Genomic DNA, 17,201 nt, shown 5'->3' on the forward strand with positions numbered 1-17,201 from the left:
TCATTCGCAAACTTTACTTTTGTTTGGGGTCAGGTAAACAGGTGAAATAAAACGACTAGACATTAAGATTTGCACAAAGGATGGAATTCCTACAAATGCAATGAAACACAATTATATACATCAAATTAAGCGCAGCATCCCTTTCGCGCGTCGATATTATTCGCAAACTTTTTTGTGTGTGTTTAAACCAGGAGACATTCAACAAGACATTATGTATGGATACACGAAAACAAGGTTCGAGTTCCGTCCAGTTCTACAATAAAGAACCACTCGTACCAGTCACGATTCTACACCAGCCAGCTCAATCGTGCATTATTTCCAAGAACTAGCGGAAGATTCGGAAGAAGAAACAAGTATCTGTCGAACCCATTGCACATAATAAGCCCTCAAGGGAATGGGTCGAACATGTTACAGTTTTGATCTATGTACACATCCGATGGTCCATCAAATTAATCACAGTCGTGTCAGTCTTTGATCTATGTACATTTCCTTTTGGTCCATCAAATAAATAAGAGTCGTGATTGAAAGTGTAGCCAATTAACACTGTCTGTAGATTACAACACTTCACGACTGTTTTGCCATTATCACAAAGTACGACAGCTGTCATGCTTGTTTATCTTCCTCATTACAGGGCAATGTCATGCAAGGTGACCTTGTCGAGTTTGGGTGACTTGTTGGGGCACTACTAGTCTAACCAAATCATGCTTCTAGCAGCCCTTAAACTGATCGGGGGGGACTTAAGCAGCCCCTTACAGTTAAATATTGTGAAACAGAGTAGGGACCTATCCCGGTGTGAGTGGATCAGATAAATCTGTCCAGATATACAGCTTGTACTCTTTTGTACAAGCCTGGTATGTTACTCCTCGAGTGTTTTGCCATTATCACAGAGTACGACAGCTGTCATGCTTGTTTATCTTCCTCATTACAGGGCAATGTCGTGCAAGGTGACATTGTCGAGTTTGGATGACTTGTTGGGGCACTACTAGTCTAACCAAATCATGCTTCTAGCGGCCCGTCCACTGATCAGGGGGGACTTAAACAGACCCTTACAGCAAGAGATTGTATAGTACAGGCTAGGTTTAGTCCTCTAAGTGAGCTAATTTGGTGTCTTTAACTTACGGAGAAGGGATGCTGTTCAAGTCTTATTTATGTAACCATTAACATCCAGCGGTCTGGCAACGTGGTGAAATTGAGAATTGAAAATGAATTAGAATAATACACTAGACTATATCATGGTTTGTTGTCAATTCCCTACGTGTACCATTGCATTCTCTGTAATGACCCGACGGCACTTTACAGAATTTTCTTTACTTAACACAGGTGAGAATGAGTTCTTTCGGGACTGCATTGTTAGCAGTAACACTTAGCTTCAGTGCACTGTGAACTAGTCAGTATTGCCCTGATGAAGATGACAGACAGTCGTCGAAACGTCGGCTCTTGTAAAATACTTGGTTGTGAATAAAAGAACCTTGCTATTCATGAGTACTTTTGGTTTGGGAGGTTCCGCGGATAGGCTGTTAATAGAAAGACTTGTGCCTCGAGCAGGTAAAAGAACCCATCACACGTATCGGAAAGAGTAGGGGCCCATTCCGGTGTGAGTGGATCAAGGGATATGTCCAGATATGCAACTTGTACTCTTCACTACAAACCTGGCGTGTTACGCCATGAGGCGGTATACCAGGTATGCAATACAAAAAAAAAAAAAAACAAGAAACAGAACATGGGCAGACTAGAGCCCATATGTAGGTAGCTGATAAATTCTCCGAAAGTTTCTCTCGGTGGCAAACTTCACCTATTTTGTTACAGCAAGCAAAGAGATAACTAGCTAAAGATTCGGAAGAAGAGACAGGTATTTACCGAGGCCATTACATTCAATGAGCCCTCATGGGAATGGATCAAACATGTTTGCTAGAGCAACTGCTTTGATCTTTGCACGTTTTCTTTCGGTCCATCAAATAAATAAATAAGAGTCGCGATTGAAGCTGTGGCCAATTAACAGTTGATGTGGGCCACAACGCTCCACGTGTCTTTTGTGATTATAACAGAGTACGGCAGCTGTCATGCTTGTTTATCTTCCGAATAACAGGGCAATGTCGTATAACGTGACATTGTCTAGTTTGGGTGACTTGTTGGGGGGACTACTTGTCTAACCAAATCATCCTTCTAGCGGCCCTTCTACTGATCAGGGGGGGCTTAAACAGCCCCTCACAGCAAGACGTTGTGTAACACAGACTAGAGGCACTACATGGTTCATTTAGTCCTCAAAGTCAGCTAATTTGATGTCTTTAACTTACGGAGAAGAGATGCTGATCAAGTCTTATTTATGTAACCATTAACCTCTAGCGGCCTGGCAACTTGGTAACATAGAGGATTGAAAATGAATTAGAAGAATAAACTAGACTTTACCATAGTTTGCTGTCAATACCCTATGTGTATCATTGCATTCTCTGTAATACCCCGAAGGTACTTAACAGAAATTTCATCACTTGACTCAGGGGAAAATGAGTACCTTCGGTTGGGAGGTTCCGTGGATAGGCTGTTAAAAGAAAGACCTGTGCCACGAGCACGTAAAAGAACCCACCATACGTATCGGAAAGAGTAGTGGCCCATTCCGGTGTGAGTGGATCAAAGAAATATGTCCAGATATGCAGCTTGTACCCTTCACTACAAGCCTGGTGTGTTACGCCATGAGGCGGTATACCAGGTATGCAATACAAACAAACAGACAAGAAACAGAACATGGGCAACATGTACTAGAGATCATATATAGGTAGCTGATAAATTCTCCAAAAGTGTCCCTCAGTGGCAAACTTCACCTAGTTTGTTACAGCAACGAGAGAACTAGCGAAAGATTCGGAAGAAGTAACAAGTATCTGCCGAAGCCATTACATTCAATGAGCCCTCATGGGAATGGATCAAACATGTTTGCTAGAGCAACTGCTTTGATCTTTGCACGTTTTCTTTCGGTCCATCAAATAAATAAATAAGAGTCGCGATTGAACTTGTGGCCAATCAACAGTTGATGTGGGCCACAACACTCCACGTGTCTTTTGTGATTATAACAGAGTACGGCAGCTGTGTACTTATAACAGAGTACTAACAGGGCAATGTCGTATAACGTGACATTGTCGAGTTCGGGTGACTTGTGGGGGGGGGGGGGGGGCACTAGTCTAACCAAATCATGCTTCTAGCAGCCAGCCCCTCCACTGATCAGGGGGGACTTAGCAGCCCCTTACAGCAAGAGATGGTGTAGCACAGGTTAGGGGTACTACATGGGGCAATTAGTTCTCAAAGTGAGCTAATTTGATGTCATTAACTTACGGAGAAGAGATGCTGTTCAAGTCTTATTTATGTAACCTCCAGTGGCCTGGCAACGTGGTGAAATTGAGAATTGAAAATGAATTAGAAGAGAAGAATAAACTAGACTATATGATGTTTTTTTGTCAATTCCCTACGTGTATCATTGCATTCTCTGTAATGACCCGGCGGCACAGAGATTTCCTCACTTAACTCATGTGAAAATCAGTACCTTCGGTTGGGGAGGTTCCCCGGATAGAACGTTAAAAGAAAGACCTTGTGTTTGAGGAGAGCCACGCCTCCAGCGCGTAAAAGAGCCCAACACACGTATTGACAAGAGTAGGGACCTGTTCCGGTGTGAGTAGATCAAAGAAATCTGTCTGGATGTGCAACTTGTACTATTTTGTAAAAGCCTGGTGTGTTACGCCATGAGGCGGTATACCAGGTATGCAATACAAACAAACAAACAAGAAACAGAAAATGGGCAGCATAGACTAGAGACCATATATAGGTAGCTGATAAATTCTCAAAAAGTGTCACTCAGTGGCAAACTTCACTTAGTCTGTTACAGCAACGAGAGAGCTAGCGAAAGATTCGGAAGAAGACACAGGTCCTTGTCGAAGCCATTACATTCAAGGAGCCCTCATGGGAATGGATCAATCATGTTTGCCAGAGCAACTGCTTTGATCTTTGCACATATTCTTTCGGTCCATCAAATAAATAAACAAGAGTCGTGATTGAAATTGTAGCCAATTAACAGTTGATGTGGGCCACAACGCTCCACGTGTCTTTTGTGATTATCACAGAGTACGGCAGCTGTCATGTTTGTTTATCTTCCTAATAACAGGGCAATGTCGTGCAATGTGACATTGTCGAGTTTGTGTGACTTGTGGGGGGGGGGGGGGGTACTAGTCTAACCAAATCATGCTTCTAGTAGCCCCTCCACTGATCAGGGGGGACTCAAGCAGCCCCTTACAGTTAAACATTGTGTAACATAGGCTAGGGGTACTACATGGGGCATTTGGTTCTCTAAGTGAGCTAATTTAATGTCATTAACTTACGGAAAAGAGATGCTGATCAAGTCTTATTTATGTAGCCTGAAACCTCCAGAATGGTGACCTCGAGAACTGAAAGTGAATTAAGAGATACAAAAAATAGCTTGTTGTCAAGTATATCGTTGTATTCCGAACCTATATATTAGAGTAGTTTTAGAACCCATATTTAGATTAGTATTTAAAATCCTGTCACTTTTGTATTCTGTTTAATAGGCATATAGGTAATACCTATATACCTATACTTAGCCCATCATTGATGTACAATAAAGTTCGATTGCATTACTACTTCTGATTTTACGGTCTTTCGGTTTTTTCCTTCTTTTTTTTATAGAAAATTCGTTTGTAGGTAAGTAAATATTATGGTTACGTGGTTATCAAGTGTTTTTCAGTCTGGGGAGCTCTTAACATTGTCCAGTCCCTGTGTTAATCATCAACCCGTCCGGGGGGTGTGTCATGGTGTGTGTCGTCTGGTGTTTCTTTACACAAGAGTTTAAGTAAACCAAGAACAAGCGAACCTTCGTAGGGCCATATTTACATTCCACGTGAGCTCTGCACATGATGTCGGGTCAACTACGGGCCATCTTGTAAAATATCATATTTTTTTAATAACATGCCTTGGTCTTCATCAAAGTTACCTAAAGGTTTAGAAAATCATGAAAATTTGCTTAATTCTTTACTGATTTAGTTTACAGTGTGCAACCTAAACGCCCCTGCAGTTCCAAAGAAATTAGCTAGAAGGCCGAAACTTATGTCGCCTCTTGTCAAGAACAATAGCTACCTACCACTTAAAGGCATCGACCATGGTCAGAACACGAGATACAAAAACCTGAAGTTACGCTATACTGTATCAAGAAAAACATTCCGTCGACAGAACAAGACCTTGCCACATACCAAAATACACAACAATAACCCTTCTTGATATATACGCTGTTCAACCAAATGCATACATACAAACAAACAAACGCTACCAACACGTAACCTTCTGATCATGCCGCTAAGTTCATACCCCCTAACGTTAGCAGTAATATAAGCCATGCAGGGGTACCTTAAAATGGTGGGATGTCGTCCAATCTTTGGCAAAGGCGAAGGAGGTGTCGGTGCATGTTAACGTTGTCTCCGTGCAGCCCCGGCTACCATGGTCTCTATAATACTATTCAAATAGGCAAAGGCAAATCGCGTAAGCTTAACCTTAAGCATATTGCATTAACGCCTCCTGGCGAAAATCCAAAGATCAGGCACCAGTTTGAGCCGGCTCCAACTGGTCGATTTCTACTGAGTCGAGAACCCTCGAGCGCCGATTTTTAACATACTCATCTGGATGGGACCTGTATATTTCTAGTAGCTGTCAAGCCTTTCTATATGTACGAAGCTCTCTTAACACTATCCAGTTCCCCAAAGCTAATTTTAGGCTCTCCTTGTGAGTGTGTTGTGTTAGAGGTGTGTCTGACAAGGCCTGGCGTTTTCATAACACAGACGCTATTTACAAACACGAGGGGCAACCCTAGAGAGAGTCATGTTTACAAAATACTTCCGTTTAGTCTACCGTTGGGTCTGCTAAGTGTTGGGGACGACAAGACTTATCTGTACCCATTCTACTGCTTGATGAGGACCTATCATCTTCCAGAGGCTAGGCTTCATCAAGGGCCGTTGTGATGTGCGAAAGAATTTATAAATACTGTCAAAAGCTGTGAAAGACGAAAAATATCTTATTTTCACTTGTTGATCTAACTGCAACGAAAGAGCCAAATTGATAACAATTGCTTGCAGTTAGCCTTCGGGCACGAACTTGCAAATAAACGTTGATCATTGGCTTCGCCGCAAGCTCGGGACTCACCGAGCGCTCGTATGACGCTCGGTATTCTCCGGGTGTCTTCGGCACCCGTTTATATGACACTCTTCGAGTGCCTTCGCACCCGCTCGTACAACGCTCGGCATTCTCCGTGTGTCTTAAGCTTCGCACTCGCTCGTACGACGCTCGGCATTGTCCGGTTGCCTTCGGCACCCGCTCGTATAACGCTCGGTATTTCACTTTGGCACCTGCTCGGCACCCGCTCGTATGACGCTCGGCATTTCAGCTCGGCGCCAGCTCGGCACCTGCTCGTATGACGCTCGGCATTTCACTTCGGCACGAGCTCGGGCAAGAGTATATAATGGGCATCTCGACGAAAATTCATTACCATACCGCCTAGCGCCTATCGATTATTTGCTGAAAAGACTGAAGCAAAGAAGTGTTTTGTAATTTTTTCTATAAAATCGTGCCACCTTTTTGGGCCCTTGCAGTGAAAACTATTACGAGTATTGCAGCCATCGAATATTCAACATTTAAGAAGAGTGTTTGGAATCAATTTATTTTTCTTTCTATTTTGTTAAATGATTTTTTGAACGATTGATTTTGAGCAGACAAGAAAAACTTGAGCTGTCCTAAAACTTCGACCTCGACACTAGGACTGAACCAAGCTCGACATTCGGTGCTGTTATCCAGCATTCTATTGTTGTTGATAACGTTAGCAACCCTTGATTTTGTACGATCGGCCTTTTTAATCACCAACATATCATTTTTAAAATCCTTCTACACCAAAGTGACCTTCAACAAATGGCAAGGTCATTATAGTTGTTGTTGACTTAGAGACTGTTCTTGGTTCGCATCCTTGGCAGGCACTTAACACCTATATCTCACTCCACTCGGGTGGACATGTGTGCCTCGCTAAGGCCAGGGACGTTTTCTTGGACGGGGCGTAAAGCTGGAAGTCCCGTGTTTGAGGAGAACCGCACCACCAGCACTTTAAAGAAACCCCTACCCTTTTCATTGACAGTTGAGGTCCATCCCGGTGTGAGTGGATCGAACCTGATTATTACACTCTGGTATCCGGGATGACATATTCAAAAGGTGATAGAAATCTGTTACGTCAATCCTTCCACAACTTGTAGAAATCTCAATAAAGAAAGTAACGCGATGTGATGTTTGAATAGACTCCATAAACTTTGAAAGTTTCCAGCGTTTTATGTTCGTCTAAAATTACAGACTAGCCTTACGATTACGTAATAGTACATGTGCATAATGTCCTTTCTAAAGCAACATCGGAAGGCTGTGCAAGACTAGTGCAACTTTTCCGGAATCAAACTAACCACCAGAACCAAAATAACAGTAATCGACACCGTGTAGTTTCCATGCGATACACAGGCCCGACACAATCGTTCACGCAGAGTGAAACGAGACCACAGAGTTGAATGTCGTCACTGTGTACTCCGGTGGCGGTTGCGTGCGTAGGTCGCCGTCATTAACGAGAACTCGCCGCCTCCATACTCTCTCAACATTACTCCATCACCGAACGCACTCAACGCTCCTCGAAGCCATTTTGAGAAAGTGCCCTGCTTTTATTTCATGGCGGTTTCGTAGAGTGGCTAGTGACGTCAGTGGGAAGGTTTTAATAGGCCCAAATGTGCTTAGAACCCATTAAAAACATCGCCCTGAACTCGACTCCGCACGTTGGTTCGAAAAACGTGGACTTGAAGTGTGTTTATCCACTATCTGTAGATGCATCGAGTGGATGACAAAAGTTCATGGTGGATATTTCATTTCGCTTTGTATGAGTTGCATCACAGAGAGAGCAATGTCACATAGAGGTCTTGTTTGTCTAGAAAGTACTCGAGACGAAACTTTTACCTACTTTAAAGGTTAAGCCACGTATTGAACATGTACAATGTATGGCAAGGCGTTGTATACGACTACTAGTTAGTTACGTTTTTGAATACATGTTTTTTATGGTCATTAAAAATTTTCCCCCTATTCCAAGATTGTTTAATTTGAATAGTAGACCGGCTCGCCAAACGGAGTCAAAAGCTTTGATAAAATCCACAAAACATGAATTACTTCGAGCAATAAAGGTCTTCATTCATTGATCTAGTACAATCTAAAGGTAATGATTCTAATTTTGATAGACAATATTTTAGAAGACACAATGAGTTTTGTGTCTACTATGAAAAATAATCAATCACCCTATCTTAAAACCGAACACACCAGCTATATATGTTGATACTAGTGAAGTAAAAAAATAATAATCAAAACATGCTCCTCCACAATCCATCTAACATGTCATGTCATGAGCATTTTGAATGTCAGAAGAATAAACTTACCCTAGATAATAACTTTCTCCCTTGACCAAAAAAAGTAATCATAACATATCCTTTCGCAATCCATCAAACATGTCATATCGTGAAAATTTTGAAAGTCAAAAGAAGAAACTTGTCCTATTTAATTACTTTCTTTCTTGAGCAAACCCTTCTTTTGACATGAGGTAACGATAAATAAACACTAATAACCAGAATGGCAAATATCTACACTGGTTGAAAAGACAGCGAGTCTTGTATAAACTAGGAATCGTGTGGGTCAACAGACGAGGATTTCATGAACTGATATATACACCCACAAAATGATATACTTTTTTAAAGTCTCAAACAAAAAACCCTGCAGTTCTACAAAAAGCCGCCAAGGGGCCCAAACCTACGCTTCTTACGGTCTGTCCCAAGACCACAGGGTTGGATCTTGGGACCACTCAAAAATAATGACCATAGCTTGTCCAGAACACGAGATATCAAAAACCAACAAGGTCCCATGCAGTACCATAGATAACCACTAGGGGGCCCATTATCAAACAAGTTTTCTCAATCCCTATCCACCTACTAAACATCATAAGGATCCATCCACAGTCTCTCGAGTTCTGTTGTCCATAGACACAGACACACACACACACACACACACACACACACACACACAAACACACACACACACAAGCACACAAACGCAAACGGCACCTAAACCATCTTGGCAAGGGTAACTACAGAAATGAATTCCATAGAATATGTGTGAGGCGTTGCTGCAATACACTGAAGCTAAAGAGTCCATATACCCTGCTTGTCAAACCTAGGTAGTTCTAAGATGATAAAAAGGAGTAAATTCCATCTTATATATAAGTATAATAAGCGACCCGACCTTTATAAGAAGGGTAGATTGATCGACTTGATAACGGAAACAGGAAATTAAAATCCTCTGCAACTTCAGTGAAGAAATAGAACTAGAGAAAAACAAGTTAAGCTGACGGACGTGACTGGAATCCAAAACGAGGCTGGCGCTGGCATTGCCCCAGAATTAACTCAACTTAACTCACCATCGATGGGCGTGAAGAGATCTTGACTAAGTAGATGGAACATTGCAAAGAACCATTACGAAGAGTTCTTGAATAGCTAACGGTAGATGAAATATTGCAAAAACAATCATTCTGCTTCCATCAAGCCGAGTGGATGAAATTACCAAGCGAATTGACGACAAGATGAACTTCTTGAAGCATGTAGTGCATGTAGCACTGGGCCACACATTTCTGGCAATGTTTTTCGGTGTCTCTTTTTTCCTGCCTTATTTATAGATCATTTTACCGTGATTTGTGCTAGTTTTGAGAGAAGCATCTATGTTTGTTTCTAAGACTTCGCTACCGAATTTTATGTTTTGATTACTTGGAACCAGAAGGCCCGAGTTCGTGCCCGGGTAGGACACCTCTGGACAAGAGGCACATTGAGTCATACCAAAGACTTTATAAAAATGGCACATACTTCTGAAACAGTATGGAAGTTAAACACACTCCACTGCCAGTGGACTAGCCCACTGCTGCAGTGATTGCACCACAGTGTGGCCCAGGGCTATGAAACGGAGATGGGCACCGCCCTATACACCTTATGGTGTGGGAGGATTTTAACTTTAACTTAACAGATACCTCTGTTGGACTAAATACGCAATGCACAGACATAATATCCTTGTGATCATATTTCATTCGGGAATTGATGATAAAGCAACCAAACGCAGCATGCTCTTCACGATACCCCCTGGAGTGACATCATCTTTCGGCCACTTTAACACCAGGCATAGTTCTACTATTGGGTCGTTTTCATGGCTGTGATGTGCAACATTCACAAGACGTACTGCTAGGTCGGGACCTTTCAGAGAAAGAAGGCGAGAGGGAGACCAAGAGGCATACAGAGATACAGAGAGAGAGAGACAGAGAGACAGAGAGAGACATAGAGAGACAGAGAGAGACAGAGAGGCAGAGAGAGACAGAGAGACAGAGAGTGATAAAGAGAGATACAGAGAGAGACAGAGAGAGAGACCGAGAGAGAGAGGCAGACAGAGAGAGAGAGAGAGAGAGAGAGAAAGAGAGTATGCCTGGATATCATATTGAGCCCCCTACGTAACTACTGAACTATCCGGCAAAAACATGTTCCATGAAACTGTCTCAAGACTGGTGGACAGTTTAGCCCAATGACGCAATAAGAAAACTGCTGCCACAGTAGTGGTGGAATGACAAATGCATGCCTAAGGTATAGAAAAATCTAAAAGAAGAAGCTGCAAGGGAAAAACCTTGTTCTTAGAGATTCTCGGATGTCGTACGTACCTCTGGACATGGGGTTGACAAGTCTGTATTTCGCCCAGGAGGACAGCATCAGGCGTCGGTCTTCCATGGTGAGGGTGTAAAGTTAATGTCCGATCAGACGATTTCTTCGAGACACCGCCTTCTCCGTGTGGATCGGGTTAAGACGTCTTCAAGACAGCGCTTCGTCCCTGTCCACTCTCACTTCTTTAGTTCTTGTTCTAACCGTGGAAGTAGCTTTTCCAAGCGTCTCCAAACTCTGGTGGGTCTCAGAGGAATCAGTCGGTCGCAGCTACAAATGTTTTTCAGAAGTTCTCAAATTCGAATCCACGTTTTCCGCCTCTAACAAACAGAGTCATTCGGAGCCGCTTTCAACAATTTAACCGGACAGAAGTCATGAGTAGAGTAGCCCGGGGTCTATCACAAGTGCTGTAAGAATCTTCTCAAAAGTCTGTTTAGTAAAGGACATAGAGACGCAAGCCACAACCCCAAGCCGGATGCCGTACACTTTGGTAGTAGGGCCGTGCGCGGATAGAGGATCGCCCAGTGGGAACATGACATATAAAGCTACGTAATGATTCGCACTAGGAGGGATGATGAGTGCTATTTGCATGCCGGCCGCAAGATGAATTTGCATGCGAAGAGGCTCACAAGTAGTTGGAGTGCTATCTAAACGCTCAAAAATACTCCACAACGGTAGGTTGAGCTAAGTCAAAGACGTCATAGCCTCTACTCGTAATCGCTTGACATTTCTGAGTCATAGTGGGGGACATATGAGAGTAATTGCTTATACAAGCAAACAGTAGACACCAAAACTTCACCAAAAGAGCAAACATCTACAGGTAACATTTGCGAGAGTAAGTAGGGATCTTTGAACGCTTTCTGAGAAAAAACAATCGTCTTGAGTGTTGAGTGGTGCCTGTTGTTGCCCCCCGCTCGAGGTTAGTAGTGGTCGGTCCCTTTTGGACGTGTACCACGTTCTGAATTTGAGAGTGAGACACTTCAGACGAAGGTCGAAGTGAAAGAGCACGACCCACAGGATCGAAAGGAGTGCGTTTTTTTTCTGTTCTGCTAGCACTGAATGTTCAGCACCCAGGACAGACACCGTGTGCACAATCGGTAGGGTGTTTCGCCCACAGCCGAGAGGTCCAGGGTTGGATACCACCGACATACCCCGATGTTGTGCCCTTGGGAAAGGCACTTTACACGACTTTCCCCACTTCACTCAGGTATAAATGAGTACCTAGCTTTGGTCAGGGGAGTCCCTCGGATAGAACGTTAAATGGAGGTCCCGTGTTTGAGGAGAGCCACACCTCGGACACGTTAAAGAACCCACCGCACTCATCAAAAAGAGTAGGGGTACTTCCCGATGTGAGTGGTTTACAAGCTATAGACCTATGGCCGCACATGGGGCAATTGTCGTATTGAGGTCACCAGCTGAGTTAGCGCCGAATGGCAATCGCTACAAACCCTTGCGATTCAGCCCCGCCAATTGTGCGCTCATCGCAATTCAGCCCCTGGCTGCGAAGAGAGACTATTCGGCCTACCTGATGATAGATATGATAAAAAAATAGTAATAGATATTTTGTAGCCATTATGGATTGGCCAAGGCAATAGAAGGGTAACGACAGTCTCTACCAGACTAGCTACGCCAGCTATAATAGCGAGAATATTTGCCTGGGAAGTTTGGCCACCAGAGGGTTTCATTATTGTCATCATCATTAATTTGCAAGCGCAGCTATATCAACCTTACCGTATACTGACTCTACTGGCCAATTATTCCTTTTTCTTGCCAAATTCTACGATCCATTCCGCCGTAAGAAGGCCGGCCTGGTGGAGGCTACTAGACGGGATGTTCCTGGCAATAAGAATGAGTTTCCCACTATTGACAGGATGATACGCAGCGCAGAAGAAAAGCGGATCCTCAGAAAAGAACGTATCAACAGAACTGAGTCAGCTTGCATAGACTGTCATTCTCGCTGTTTAGCCATAGCCGACGCTGTAGGGATAATGTTGATCAGAATTTTAACAATGGTCAATATTGACCAACGGAGGCCATAGATACCCTGCCAATAAGACTTTTTTTGCACTATTGACCGGATATTGCTGTCAATAAGAGGAGTTTTTTTTACACTAATGGTGTCAGGATGTTCCTGTCAATAAGACTTTTTTGCACTATGGACAATAAGACCTAAGTAACATTGGCATTAACATACAAAATATTATCGACATACAAAAGATTAGCGATTTACATTGACAAAGCAATATACGGTAATCTTAAGGTTATGACATCTTTTTTTGTACGTTTCTTAGTTTACATTTTTAAGGTTCTATTTACTTTGTATTCCGATGGGATTTTACATTGTTTATAATTGATTTCATAATAACTTTAATTCAGGATAATACATATAAAGATTTTCCTGTAGATAAAATGTCAATAAAAAGATTGTAGTAGACCCTTAGATATTGGGTCAACTTGGATATAAATGGCCAAATAGATAGATATGGGTATATTTGTAAAAATATAGATATATGTAAAAAGATAGAAAGATAGAAAGATAGATAAGCTAATTGTAGCACTAATGATGTAAATACATGCCACGATGATATGGATGACACCCTTTGGGGACCCCAAAACTGATGCGAGCGAGCAAATAAAAACAGTTTTAAAAAGAGAAGAAAATAAAAATTTGAATTCATGATGAAATCTACGTTGAAGAAATAATTGAACGCACAGAGTATGGTAAACCCAATAATACATTCTTCATTTTTGTACTTTCGCATCCTCTTCTTTGACTTTGGAATTTTCTTTGACATGACTATCCGTTTCCCGAAGTATTTTTTTGCAATTCACTGCATACGTTCGCTATTTTACAGTTGCTCGGTACGATTTACAGTATGGTCGAAAACTTTCTTTTTTGGAAACGGACAAAAATTGATGCACGCGCGGGTGTCATCCATATAATCAAATCAACATGGTCTTTAAGTTAATAGCGTTAAAACATAGCAGTCTAAAATAAGAAATCAAAACACTAAAAGATGTAAACAGTCGATTCAGAGTATCTTAGCATGTACTTACATCATTCATGTTCCAATTAGTTTATCTATCTATCTATCTATCCATCTATAAACATCTACTTTCATCTACCTATAAGTTCTAAGGAGTACCCGTGATTATTGCCATAAGGAAGGTTTTGTTTTGTTCTATTCATTCGCAAATATATTTTGAAAAAACGGTGGTTTTATTCGGTGGTTATAGCACATGGCCTGGCGCTATGACACCATATACACCTCGGGGCGGGTCATTAAACCTTAATTACTGTAAATCATGACCAAACCAAAGACAAGGTGACAGACAGTCATCGAAACGTCGGATATCCAACTCCTTGTAGAACAACTCCTTGGTTGTGAATGAAAGCCTGTTATAAGCGGTCATTTGCGGTCCAACTTGATCAAATCATTCCATGTTATACTTTGAACTCACTCTACTTATGCGTGATGCGTAACACACTTTGCTAACGACAACCAATCAAAATTGTGTATGCTTTTTCTGGGTCACCCTGAGATATATGCAGATATTGATAAAAATATAGATATATATAGACATACTATAACATACTTGACCAAGAGTGAACGAGTTTGTAAGGACCCAGTTTTTAGATTACAATCGATTTTTATGAAACATGTGAATGTGATTCAAAAATACGTAGGCCCATACAAACAGTATCATATTTTTAGACTTTCTACACTTCTCAATGAGAGACATGGTCAAGCCATGGTCCTAAAGCATTCGATATTGGTTATACATACATAATGAGAGATAGCCAGATAGAGAGATTATGTATGTATATATATAGATAGGTTGACGTATGTATATTGTACATTCAGATAAATATATAGATATACTGATCTAGATATGTAGATACATAGACAGATAGGTATAGATAGATAGAATAAGGTGGGCATAGTGGGTGTCCATCATGACATACATACATACATATACACATACATACATACATACATACATATTTAGATATATAGATAAATAGATAGGTATAGATAGAATAAGGTCGACATAGTCGGTGTACATCATACATATATACATACATACATACATACATACATACATACATACATACATACATACATACACAGAGATAGATAGTCGACATACTTAACCCATAAGCCTATCTTATGTATAAAACTAGTATCTATAGCTAGGTTGTATAAAGTTAAGACATAAACAATTTTATTACAACATACACATACTGATGTCTGACGTTATTGATTTTTCAAAGATGAACATCACGCCAAAATATGGTTCCTATTTTGGAGTACGACATTGTGTACGATTCATTCTATATTTGGTCATGATGTATTCAAATGATGCATTCAAAATACTTCTTATATGATACCATTCTATTTGGTTATATCATACCAATAATGTCCAATTGAATATGTTTAGAATAGCACGATTGGAGCAATTACCATCAATGGCGTTATGCAATGGTACCTACATTTGAGGGTACTACAGTGTACTGTAACAGATATTTCCTATCGTATTGTTGATATGATACACTCTTCAAGCCCACGCAAACCCTCGGTTAGAATACACATCTAGTTAGCTTACCTGGGGTACCTGTGGCCAGATGTACCGTACAGAAAGGCGTGTGATGACACGACTGCCAGGAATGTGTCGTATTTCTGACCGGGGCGGGTTGGCTGGAATATCCCCCGCTTGTATCAAGGGGATTCCCGCGTGGCCGCCACGCAAGTACGCCCACCGATAGATATGAACATATCACACACCACGCCTTTCTTCTGAACATAATAAACCTGATTATCATATGTATGAGGCAGAGACAGGACCTGTAACGTTTAACGGCTGCATGCGGCAGAGCGTGGGCTGAGATGTACGGGTGTGTCGTCACAACAGTGGCGACCCATAACTCGATCAAGTGTCATAGCGGTTTTGATACGTACATGCCTACGTGTGTAACTTTTGTTAAATTATTTTATTCATATAGTAGCGGGTATCAGTTAATGTTAGATATCTTTCATTGTTATCAAATATTGTTTGATAAATGTTGTTATCTATTCCTAACAATGTCATTTGGTTTATCAAATTTGTACTCATCTAAGAATTGGATGGATGGATGGATGGATGGATGGATGGATGGATGGATGGATGGATGGATGGATGCATGGATGGATGGATGGATGGATGGATGGATGGATGGATGGATGGATGGATGGATGCATGAAATGCCCCTAGTACACAGTGCAGTTTAGAATTGCCAGACAAACTGTAAAGTTTGCTTTGCCTTTGATAATTCAAAGCATGCTCGTTTTTCTTAAGAACCTGACAGAATGAAACTGTATCCGGCAAGGTTAGACAAGGCAACTTTAAGCTTCAAGCCAAAATCTACAGCAATTGATTGGGTTATTGAAGGATTTTTTGTTGGATTTGAATTTTTCAGCAGCGCCACCTGTTAGAATTGTAAGGAACTGCAGGTTGATTTTTGTAGTGCCGGTGGTGTTTGTAGATTACCAAGGAGCAAGTCAACAAGGGGCAAACCTGGCTACCCGTGTGTCACTCTAAGCAGTGTCCAAAAATAGACATGCAACGACCATACATTTGGGCACCGTGTATTTTATTCAATGAAAGCTGGCATCAGTATCATACACGCATATTTCTGAGTACGTATGTGAATCAGAAGGATCCCATAGCCCCACCCACCTCCGTCAAAACATCAAAAACTCACTCTCTCATTGGTCGAACCGCTAAGTGATTGACAGACGGGGTCGATCTCTTACCTGAACAGGCCATAGAGCACCTGCCAAGAGGCACATATGAGTAATGTCAATGGTTTCAAATTACTTTCAATGCCACATGGCTTGTCATGCTGCAAAAATAGAACCATAAAACGCTTTTAAAAGATTATAATCAAAGTCAAATATTGGAAATGCAATGGACAACGCCCTTGGAGAAAATACATAGGACACGAATATTTTTTTCGCACGAATCAAGCAGGATTCGAAGATGTACAACTAAAACCCGCGACCTTGGACACTCGTATTTAGACACAATGAATTCCACCAAAGAAAGTATATGTAGTCTCATTCTATGCTATGTTGTCTTTTTAGAGTAGATCTAATAGCTCTCTAGAATTTGTGTACGAGTTGCCATATAGTGTATCGTATTAGATAATTGTTGAGCAATAGAGTAATCTTCATGCATTAAGTTGTCAATTAGCTTCATATTGATGATGTACCACTAGAAGTTGAATATAGAGTGAAGTTAATTTGCATATTCTTGGATTTATAAAGAGTATGGCCCTAAATCGACCATTGCTTCATCGGAAAACGAAGTCGAACCAAATAAGTTGGAATTAACGTTAAGTGTCAGTAGTTAAACTAGAGTTGTCGGATG

Source organism: Branchiostoma lanceolatum, chromosome 10 (assembly GCF_035083965.1).
Source record: "Branchiostoma lanceolatum isolate klBraLanc5 chromosome 10, klBraLanc5.hap2, whole genome shotgun sequence".
Lineage (NCBI taxonomy): Eukaryota > Metazoa > Chordata > Leptocardii > Amphioxiformes > Branchiostomatidae > Branchiostoma > Branchiostoma lanceolatum.